The 11,021-nt window shown below is 43.3% G+C and overlaps 1 non-coding gene and 1 pseudogene across 1 annotated transcript; both read left to right on the top strand.

Annotated features, from left to right (window-relative positions):
- The first annotated feature begins 5,305 nt into the window (after positions 1-5,305).
- LOC124390706 lies at positions 5,306-5,449 on the top strand (annotated as a pseudogene).
- Positions 5,450-5,725: 276 nt separating this feature from the next.
- On the top strand, positions 5,726-5,840 carry LOC124390652. Its single transcript, XR_006926799.1, has one exon. It is a non-coding gene; the product is annotated as a U5 spliceosomal RNA (small nuclear RNA).
- Positions 5,841-11,021: the final 5,181 nt, after the last annotated feature.

Here is an 11,021-nt window from a genome sequence, read left to right as displayed (position 1 = left end):
TGCTTTTTGTATGAAGAACGTTTCAAATTTTATTACCAATCCGCCATTCTGGCATGCATACTGGGCCACAATAAATTGTTTAATATCTGTAGTCGGTACTCATCCACTCAGTTGATCTTGAGAGATGGGTACACATGATGACTTTGACTATTATCAATACTTCAACGATTATGCAGGGGTTTAACCGTACTTTATAGCCAGCGCTGTCACCTTTGAGCACCTTATACAATCTGTTACTTGGGTAGGGGGATGTCGGCAATGCCCGGATATTACTCAGCGGAATTAGGTTTTGAATCAAAAACTTTTCATTAAGTGAAGCGAGTCGGAGGAGTTTCCGATTAGACAGCCTTGTTTTGCATCTTTCAGAGCCTTCTACGAGTAATGAGGGTTTTAAACTGATTAGGGGATCTCTTTTTCTTTTTCGAAATACACCATAATTATTATGTTATTGCAACCGGACAATGTACTTTTCTAATTGAAGATAGGGGCTTTTCATGGCTAAAATGAAAACAAAAACTCAGAGGGATGAAAAATAGCGGAATTTCGCGGTCAGTTCTTTTTCTTCTTTTATGATTTCGGCAACTTTGAAGTTTCTAAAAAGTTTAGACTAAAGGATAAGTTGGAGAAAAGCCGCAAGCTCTGTTAAGGATAAAGTACTTTCTATTAATGCTCTACAGAGCGGATTTCTTTGTAGGCCAAAAGTCTTTTTCATTAGGCCGATGCGTAGTCAACCCTCCAGACCATGTAAGACGCGTGCACACATATAGTTCTTTCTTTTAAATTGATCACAAATGAAGCTTTTACAGGACATATAAGCATCAATCTGGGAAGATAAAGATACGCCAACCTCAGCTTTTGGCACTGAAAAAGACTAGGGCCATAGATAAAAGTCTTTTCATCGGTATTGGTGGGACATCCGAATCTTTTTCTTTTTCTGTCGATCATAAATGGCCATAGCTCACTCGGCACTCATCTTTGGCTAGTTTTTCTTTTTCCTCGGACATTTCTTTTCACTGGCTAACACTTTTTCATTAAGCGCCTTTTTCCTGCCAGCCACATTGTGTCTTGGCAATTTATGCACTTCTGAAAAAGGGGTCGAATATTTCGCTTTTTCTGTGCTGTTGCAGTCTACTACTTATTTTCTTTTCAGAATTAAAAGGTGACGTGCCCGGAAAACCACCAGGAGTTTTCAGTTTTTCTAGTTCAGCCTTTCAATTTAGGGTTTCTCCTAGTACTGTCTCCGCTTGCTCAATATTTTGAATATCTACGTAGTTTTCCAAAACTATACTTATAGTCCTGTTAAAAAATTGCTTCCTTCGTAATGCTGGCCTACTCGTTTTAGAGGGAAGCTATTATGGCAACTCAAAATTCCGGAGACAAATTTTGCCGGACGTTTACTATCTGCCTGTTTTCATGGCTAGCGATTAGATGAAACTACCTATGCAACACCTGAGAAAGGAAATTGAGTTCGAAATATAATAAAGCGCTCAGTGCTTTTATTGTCGTTGCTGACTAGTCAAAACTATTGCGTTACTTTTCGGATAACTACTAGATTTTTGCGTGGTAGTGTCAGTTCTACGCACCTAGCCTAGCGTAAATTCGCCCTATAGAAGGCAAACCCTCGGAACAGGTTTTGTTTTGGTTTTTGATAGGCTTTCGTGTTCCCTTATTTTTATCAGTTGAGGCATAGGGCTAATGCCGCTCAAAAAGCCTCGTAGGACCTTTTAGGCATCGCTATTGTTAGTAATACCTACTTGTTTTCTATGGACTGGGCTTAAGGCCTCCTATTAAAGAAATGCGTTGGCGGGCTCAAAATCTCAAAGCCAGGGGCTTTTATCCAAAGTGGCGTTTCAAAAAAAATTAGGATAAAGAGCTTCTAATTCCAGGGGAAGGGCTGCTTTTGAAAAATTTAAGACGTGATTTTCGCAACTTTCACCACATACCGGCTTCTATTGCGTACTATCAGGCTAAGATGGTCTTGGGTATCTACAAGTCTGTATACTTGCGGCAGTACATCATTGGCAAACATAGCTTCTTTTTTTAAATCGCAATTCTATTCAGACCCTTTTTAGGCCTGAGAAATTTACAAGTCGCCTTTTGGTCCCACGATAAGTATAATACCCTTATTACCATAGTAGCGGCCGTAAAGATCAGCTGTCACTGTAGTTTTCAGCAATACGCTTCTCAGGCGAAGCTGTAAGGATTCGGGTTCAATTCGTTACGAGTTTTTCGTTCTTATCGGTGTTTAATAGCTAGAGGTTTAAGCCTAGTATAAAGGGAAGGGCAGTATTCAATACCTGTAAATGCGCCGAATGGCTATAGGGGAGCCCTGATCTGGCGGGTAAGATACAACAAGCCTGTGGCGTGTTTTCGGTCCACGGAAGCGGGAAGACAATGCCAGTTAAGAATTTGAAGATTCAAGCTTGCAAAACATTTTATAAACGTTGATCAATTTTGCTCGGCAAATTTCCATCACTGTCCGAGAGACGAAAAAAGCTCAGAAGTAGCTTCTGTTCCCAGTATCCCTCTTAAAGCCAGAGGCATTACGCGATAGAAATTTTTGAATCAGCATGGCGGCACCAGGTGACACTCAAGCCCACTCTATGTACGCCGCAGTCGAGTCTTCATTTAACGGACCTCTGATAAAAGAGCCACAATCCCGTTGGTGCATAGCTTTCCGTGTACAATTTGTACTGCTCCGCCCATGTTGCTTAAGCCCTGGCCCCGACTGTGCAGAATTTAAGCTTTCTAACATTTGGCAGAAAAAGAAAAAGCCAGCCCACGGCGTCTCGTACTTTTCTCCTTACATAGCACGTACCTGTTTACCATGCACAAACTATTTGCCCCATGTTACAGCGTCTTGAATAGCATCGGGTGTGCGTTTTAAACTAAAAGTCGCGAGTGGGAGGCTATATCGTTTAAGGCTAAATAGCTTTTATTTCTTTTTCTTTTTCCTTTGTTATTTAGATTTATGAGTTCAGGAGGGCTTCTTCTATTCCCTATTCCAGGTAAAAAGGTAGCCGAAAAAAGATGCTTTTCAACATTCCAACGGAGATAAAAATCTGTACTGAACCTACTTACCGGTTTTTTTCAATCGGATTACTTTTGCATATCCTATCACTCTCTGTAATCAGATTTTCGCTTTCCATTAGCATCGTGACAATGCGATCACCACTGTTTACATTTTTGCTCGAGGTATTTTACTTCTCTAGAGGACGCCACTTGCATTACGTGCCGATAACGTGAGTACTATTTTCAAAGAAACTCGCAAGCTTTCGATTGCTGTGGAACTTTACGCATAGGCGCATCTCTCTCAACCCTAGAAGGATCTTGTAATGCCCAATTAGCCCTAGTTAGCGTTTTCATATTTTTCACCTTCATCTACCGGCAAGGGGCACCATATTAAATGGGTTTAAAAACTTTTAAATCTGATGCTTTACGAAGCCGTTCATTGATCTGTAAGCGCGGCTGGAGTTAAGATGAATATTTTTGCGATGCACCTTTGCTATTCGAAAAAAAATGAACAGGCTTTTATGACAGCTTGCGTGCCTGCAATTATAGCACATGAAGAGGTATGAAAGAAAAGGCATTCCTTTTTGGCATAATGGTAATAACTTCTAGCGGGCTTAGGATGACTAAAATGGTGCTTTATCACCCATAGGGGCTAAGCGCGTGTACTTCATGATTCAAAAGTAAATGGCCACTAAGCGACAGGGACTTAGCTCGTCATGATCACCACATCTTGCATTAGAATTTTTTCATTTAACGTTGAACCAGCAGAATCTTGGTTAACAGGCATGTGTCCAAAGCGGTAGATATCCGCAGCGGCATCCATCAGGGCTGTCCGCTATCTCCCTCTTGTATGTGGCTTGCATCGAGCCACTGGCGCAGGCACGAGAAAGGACAAATGGATCAACGGACTGACCGTCCCGGGACGGTGGACTGACGGCGACTTGCGTTTTATACATGGATGACATGACCCTTTTAGCCACGGACGTTTTATCGCGAAGGCGATGGACTTGACTGACTGGTACGGTCGGGCTTCAGGCACTAAGCTCAATAGAAGCAAGTCCGAGGCCTAGCTTTTCGGGCCGTGGGAAGCCATTGACAGATGTGGACTGGAAGTGGATTTTAAAACAGAGTCTATGATTTTAGGGGTAAAATTTGACAAAGAAGGGGGATGGAGTGGGAACTGGCCTGACTTGATAGGGAAAGTTAGGCAGCGACTGGGATTTTGGGGACTAAGACAGAGGACATCAGTTTAAATTTTTAAAGCAGTGATTTTACCTTTGATTTTACTTGTCTGTATTGTTTTTAGTCCCAACAGGAGATTTCTTTTAGGGTTGGAGAGAGCAGTATTCTATTTCTTGTGGGGATCTAAGACAAAACCGCTGCCATGGCCCGATTCTGGATGGGGTCTTACCTGAGAACGTTAAAGATTTTACCAGTTGACTTCAAAACCCCAGTGTCTTTTAACCTCCCCAAGGAGTATGGTTTTATTAAAAAGTTGTTAAAGAGGTATCTTTTAGAAAATGAAAATGTCACATTTTAACTAATCACAAGTCTATTATCTTTCTTGTGCAGGATCGGGAAACTGTGAGCCCAGTTCCAGGCCTCACCCTAGGTGAGACCAAACAAGTTTGGAGGAAGGCTGCCTACCCGGCTCTCCAGAACAGGCACAAGGACTTGTCATGGATAGTGGCCCATGAGATCCTACCGGTCAGGGCGGTATTGCACTCGCGTGGCATGGCCACATGCCCTACCTGCCCCTGGTCCGAATGCCATGCCCCAGAGACCGTGCAACACCCCTGTTATTCCCGTGCCTACCAGCGGGTGGGGTCCAGATGAAATGCAAGCTCGCCGTCCTAGGAGTGGGCAAGTAATGGAAGGGCTTTACAAAGCAGCAGTTCACCGTGCTCTGGCTCATACTTAATGCCACAAAGAATGCCATCTGGTCCACCAGAAACCTGTTGGTAGCGCGTTGTCCCTGCATGCGGCGAGCAGATGGTGAGGGGCCGAAAGGTCCTGGCTGCCCGTAGATGCCCGCTTACCAACATCGTCTACGTGAGCAGCGGACTAGAATTTGGAGGAACTCCACAGGGACCTGAAGTGGAATGCCTTGGCCTGCTCTGAAGACTTGAGTGATAGCCCTTTTTGATAGGGAGTCGCACCCGGTCCTGAACAAGAGTGGATCAAGACTTGCTTATGTATTTATTTATTTATTCGTCTGCTTTTCTAAATAAATTATTCATTTTATTTGATATGTGGAAAGTAAATCATGCTGTAAGAATGTGATGGTGACAAAATATTTTTACAAAAAAAATAATATCAGTTTAATATCTAATACATCCTCTATATGAGGACTACATATTAAACGGACCGTGGGAGTCTAAGAGGGCTCCATGCATCAGCCCGGTATTGCAGTACTTCTGGGAATGGTGCACCTCTTTACCTGTTAAAAAAGCAGAAATAAAGAGAGAGAAAAACCAAGCTCATGCTTATTGTTCTTTTCTTGATAGCTCTCAGCTGTGTAGCGTGTTCAATTTCATTTAATAAATATAAGTTCAATCTTTTCTTTTCTTTTCTTCTTTTTTTCTTTTCTTTTCTTTCTTTTCTTTTCTACACCTGTGCATTATCAACAGTTTTCTTGCCACAGGCCAATTTACCCTTAGCAAGCTTTCTAGCTCACCAATGGACTTTCAAAGGCCTAGCAACACCCAAAGTATAGCTCGGGTTTCTCTTCATTCACGAATAAATCTTTCGCCTTTTACTAAAGATTTCCGTGGAGAGGAACATTGATGAGTTCCGAATATTTTTGCAGGCTTTGCTATTGCGAAGCTACTTGTTTTCTATGTGTTACGTACTAGGATAGCAGCAAATACAGACATGGAGTCATGAATCCGTTTCAATAATTTATCTGAAACCCATTTGAAATAAATTTACAGCTCACTATATCACAGTCGTTTTTTTTTTTTTTTTTTTCAGGTCTTAAACAAAAAGGTTAAAATAAAAGGCTAGACTTTTATCTAAATCTTGTTGCTAGCTTCTACAACTCTTTCACCACTGCGCTGCGTAATATCCTGAAGAGTGGCTCAATAACTACCGTCCAGTAGTCAATCAGGTTATCGCTCTTCTGCCTTTTGGCTCAGATCAAGTGTAGAATCTTAGCTTGATGCCGCAAGAAGGCAAAAAAATGCCAGCCAGTGGTGCAGCTTTGACATAAGCGTAGAGTGGAGCTGCAGAAGGATGTGACGGCGTAAGTGAAGAAATGCTTTGGATGGTATTGGGTGGTCCTCCGAATTTTGCAGGATCTATGATCTCCGCACGATGGCTGCCTCAAAGATCTTCTGCTTACAGAATGTTACATTGTCTGGTTTCTTGGATGTGACTTTTGCCTCCTTTGTGGACTGCTCTTACTTTTTTGACCAGTGCTCCAGACAACTCAGAGAGTAAGTTCTCTGTGGATTATGACTAGTGCCTCACATGGTCCCACAGATGGTCCACCTATATAACTCCTTTGTCACAGTTAATGACATCAGGTCCTTTGTGGGGAGGTACTGCTCCTCTGTGTCAGTGGGAGAGAAAATCTGTGGCCGTTATGGCATCTGGAATGGAAAAGGGAGATACCTGGTGAGGCTGAAGGTAGAGCCCATGGTACCTGGGGGCCTGTTGCATCCCCCAGGCAGCTTTGCTATTGGGCCTCACCAGGGTTTTCTTCATTACCCTGGCCAACCCCTTTACTGCCGGTGGTGCGGGGTGCTAGGCAGTAGAGGGGTTGGCAAAGGTGTCCCCTATGCGAATTGGAGGGCCACGCAGTGGCAGAATGTGACGCAACAAATACCTGCAGCCTTTGCGGAAGTAAAGAACATTGTTTCGACACTGCCCTCTCGGAGAGGCACCTTGCAAGCCTGTCCTCAGAAGAGTTGGAGGCTTCAGGTGTGCTCCAAGAGGAGTGCAAGACAAGGCGGAGATGGCTCAGAGAGAATCAGAGCCGTCAAAATGGGCAGAGAAGGAGACCCACATGGGGCCAAGTGAGGCAGGCAATGTTCTTCACGAGATGGGCTATTGTGATTGTGATATCAGCCGAAAACATGGGTTTTCGTCTGTTTTCTAACCAGTGGAAGGAACACCTGCTGGTGAAGAATTACCACATGTGCCCTTGGCAGTTGTAGTGGATCCAATAGAGTTCTTTAATCCTTGGCAAGTGTATGGAGCCCCACGAGTTGGGCAGAAGCCCTGAAGAGCTTGGGTGCACCCTCCAGCCTGGCTCAACCGGAGTGGGCAGTTGCAGAGCCTGAGGATGGCCTGGAGAAAGGTGACTTTGGGCAGGAGATGGAGGGAAGAGCAGTGCCTTCTAAGGGTTGGCAAACAAGGCAGGCAGAAACAACATCAGAGGACAGGAGGCCAAAACGTTCATGATTGGAGCAGAGGTGAAAATTGAACCTTCTCACAGGAGATGTCCACATGAGAACCAGACAAGCCATAGGTAAGAGGGCCAAATGTGGGGAAGGGAGTCGACCTCCTCTTGTAACAGACTTTCAGGAGGAAGGGGTAGAACACAGTAAAATGGGTAACTGAAGATGAAGGATGGTCCCAGGTGATGGTGAGGAGACCTGGGAGGGGACAGGGACTGAATAGAGACCTGCTGACAGTTTAAGAGGAGGCATTAGAGTGCAGAGCTCTGACCCATCGGCTAAGGTGGGGTTAATCTCTCTTCTTCATAAGTAGGAGATAGAGCAGACTTGGCCAGGTGGAGGCCGATCATGCTACGGACAACTGACTATAAGATCTTGGCCAAGGTATTGGGCCACCGTCTGAGAGAGGTGATGGCCCAGGTAGTTCACCCTGATCAGACAAACGCAGTGCCTGGAGGTTTGAACCTGGCACTGATCAGGGATGTGTTGGCATGGGTTAAACAATGCCAAGTGCAGATAGTTTTGATAAGCCTGGACCAGGAGAAGGCTTTTGACAGGGCTCTCATGTGTTTCTTTTCAGCATCCTAAAGCGAATAGGCTTTGGCCCCAGCTTTATTACCTTGGTCCATCTTTTATGCAGAGGATTTAACCTGCGAGCAGTGATTCCCTTTACAGGGACATCTCCATGGTCAACAGATCGCCCATGGCACTACCAGAAGGCAGCAGATTTTGTCCGTGGCCAGCCCTGGTGCTTGAAAAACAGTCATTTGCTAGATCAAAAGAGGCTGTATAAGAGTTGGAGGATTGCAGTACAGCACAATTAGAAACAATTCCACGAATGCCAGAAGTTAAATGGGCAGATATGCAGCCCACATGTTTGGATGGGCCAAGTAAGGTTGCATTGGCTGGGAGCTCTGGGTCACTCTTTAACTGGAAGAGGACCCAGAACTCCCAGCCAATGCAAACCCTGGCCCGTCAAACATGTGGGCTGCATATCTGCCCATTTAACTTCTGGCATTCATGGAATTGTTTCTAATTGTGCATGCTTTGTAGTCATTCAATTCAATTCAATTAATTTCTATTTGTATAGCGCTTTTAACAATGAACATTGTCACACAGATAATGTGGTGATTAAAAGTGAATATGTTCTTTATAAGTAAGTTTGTCCCTGATGAGCAAGCCGGTGGCGACTGTGGCAAGGAAAAACTCCCCGAGATGGCATGAGGAAGAAACCTTGAGAGGAACCAGACTCAAGAGGGATCCTCATCTGAGTTGCACCAAATGTCCATTTATAGCAGATATACGATGTTGCAGGGTACAGTGATGATGATCAGAAGCGAAAAGTAGTCCTGAGTCAGTGTAGCAGACTGTGGACATTAACTACAGTCCAATCCATCCCCAAAGCACCCGTTCTTATTTCGGAATTTCATTGAACCACCCAATGCGTTGATAAGAAACCGTCCCGAGCTGCACAGAGTGGCCTCCAGTCGAAGAGAACACTATCCAGAGGCAGGCCTGGACGAAGTGGGAAGATCCACGAAGGGGAGAGGGGCAGAAACAGTGCTCACTGGAGCCTCAGGAGCATGTTCAACTTGACCGAGAGAGAGGGAGAGCGAGAGAGAAAAGAGGGTGACAGGAAGAGAAGGATATGGATTATTAATTGTCCTTATTGTTGTATGAAAGTTCATATCACCAGTGTTGGGGTAACGCGTTACAAGTAACGTGCGTTACATAATAATATTACTTTTCTGGAGTAACAAGTAAAGTAGCGCGTTACTTTATAAATTTACACATTAATATCTGAGTTACTTTTTTAAAAAAGTAATGCGAGTTACTTTTCAGTTAAATTATTTTGCATAAAAAAATAGATACTGAATTAAAATGAACGTAGTCACATAGAATCGCGCATTCATACGTGCGAGCAACGGGAACAGAAGCTGGTCAGAAGCGGAGATGGCAAACCAGAGCATTACATTACTGTGATGGAAGTATTCTTATTATTTTGAAATTGTGGAGAAAAGGAGAAAGGAATAATGGTTAAGTGTAGATTATGTGTTGGTGAAAAGCTCTTGTCAACTGCAAAAAATACCACTTAAAAAAAAAACATCTGCATGCAAAGCATAGCACTACAGATGTGTGTGTGTGTGTGTGTGTGTGTGTGTGTGTGTGTGTGTGTGTGTGTATAATGTTGAATATATGCAACCTTATGCAATGTTGCATATATGGAAATGGAGACAGAAATATAGAAAACTTTGCCGACTTTCCACCACTGCAGATCTATGGACTGCTCAGAATAAAAGTTTTCCATGGGAGACACATGTACGATGCCATCGACCCGGAGATAGAGAGCGAATTAACAGCTCGTTTGCTCTTTGTGGGAAGATAAACTGCCACTGATTGGAAGGCTGTTCCATAACTGTGGGGCTTTATAAGAGAAAGATCTGCCCCCTGCTGTAGTCTTCATTATTTGAGGAACCAGCAGATAGCCTGCACCTTTGATCTAAGTAGGTGTGGAGGATCATATTGGTAAATAATTTCACTCAGATACTGTGGTGCATGAACTAGTTTTTCTGTATCCTGTAACAACATCATACAGTGGTGACTCGACATCGAGTGCCCTAACATACAAGTTTTTGAGATACAGCGGTCACTCGGTCGATTTTTGCTTTGATACGCGAGCAAAAACTTGAGATACGAGCTCGAGACGCTGCTGCTAGATGGCGAATCGAAGCCAGAATGCGAAGACTGTGCCGAAAATTAAGATAAGCAAAGAAGAAAAGTTAAGGGATACGTGGTGTGCAGGAGTGATAGTAAAAATGAGTTTTCCTCCGCCTCCGCTTATCGCCTATAACACCCCAACACACACACACACACACACACACACACACCACCAGCGTTTCGTTAGCTCAAGTCGTCTCATCTCCAAGGAAAATACACTAATTATAACCTTATTATATCTTTACATTCTCTTTTATTATGTTTTTATACAATATTTGTCATTTATAAATACATTTTTCTCATTCAAAAACACGTAACAAAAACAACTGGGGTGGCATTGTGGGAGCTGGAACGGATTAATGGCATTTCAATTAATTTCAATGGGGAAATTTGCTTTGAAATACAAGCAATTTGAAATCTGAGCAAGGTTACGGAACAAATTAAACTCGTATGTCGAGGTACCACTGTATTTCTAATTTTAGCAATATTTCTAAGGTAAAGAAGGAGATCCTGGTAATATTATTCACATGAGCCTCAAAGAAAAGACTAGGGTCACACGCTGAAACAGCCGTACATGCTGAAACAGAAACACCATCCAGAGATGCTACGTAATCAGAAAGTTTGCTTCTAGCTGCTTGTGGTCCTAGTAAAAGTACTTCCGTCTTATCTGAGTTGAGCAGAAGAAAGTTATCAAGCATCCACTGTCTAATGTCCTTTACACACTCCTCAACATTGTTAAGCTGATCTCTCTTATCTGGCTTTGCTGAAATATGTAACTGTGTATCATCAGCATAGCAATGGAAGCAAATACCATGTTTATGTATGATTTCACCAAGAGGCAGCATATATAAAGAGAAAAGCAGTGGGGCTAAGACAGATCCTTAAGGA

The sequence above is a fragment of the Silurus meridionalis genome, chromosome 8 (assembly GCF_014805685.1).
Source record: "Silurus meridionalis isolate SWU-2019-XX chromosome 8, ASM1480568v1, whole genome shotgun sequence".
NCBI classification, from domain to species: Eukaryota; Metazoa; Chordata; class Actinopteri; order Siluriformes; family Siluridae; genus Silurus; species Silurus meridionalis.
The sequence above is the reverse complement of the archived record's forward strand: the minus strand, read 5'-3'. Positions and strand labels throughout refer to the sequence as shown.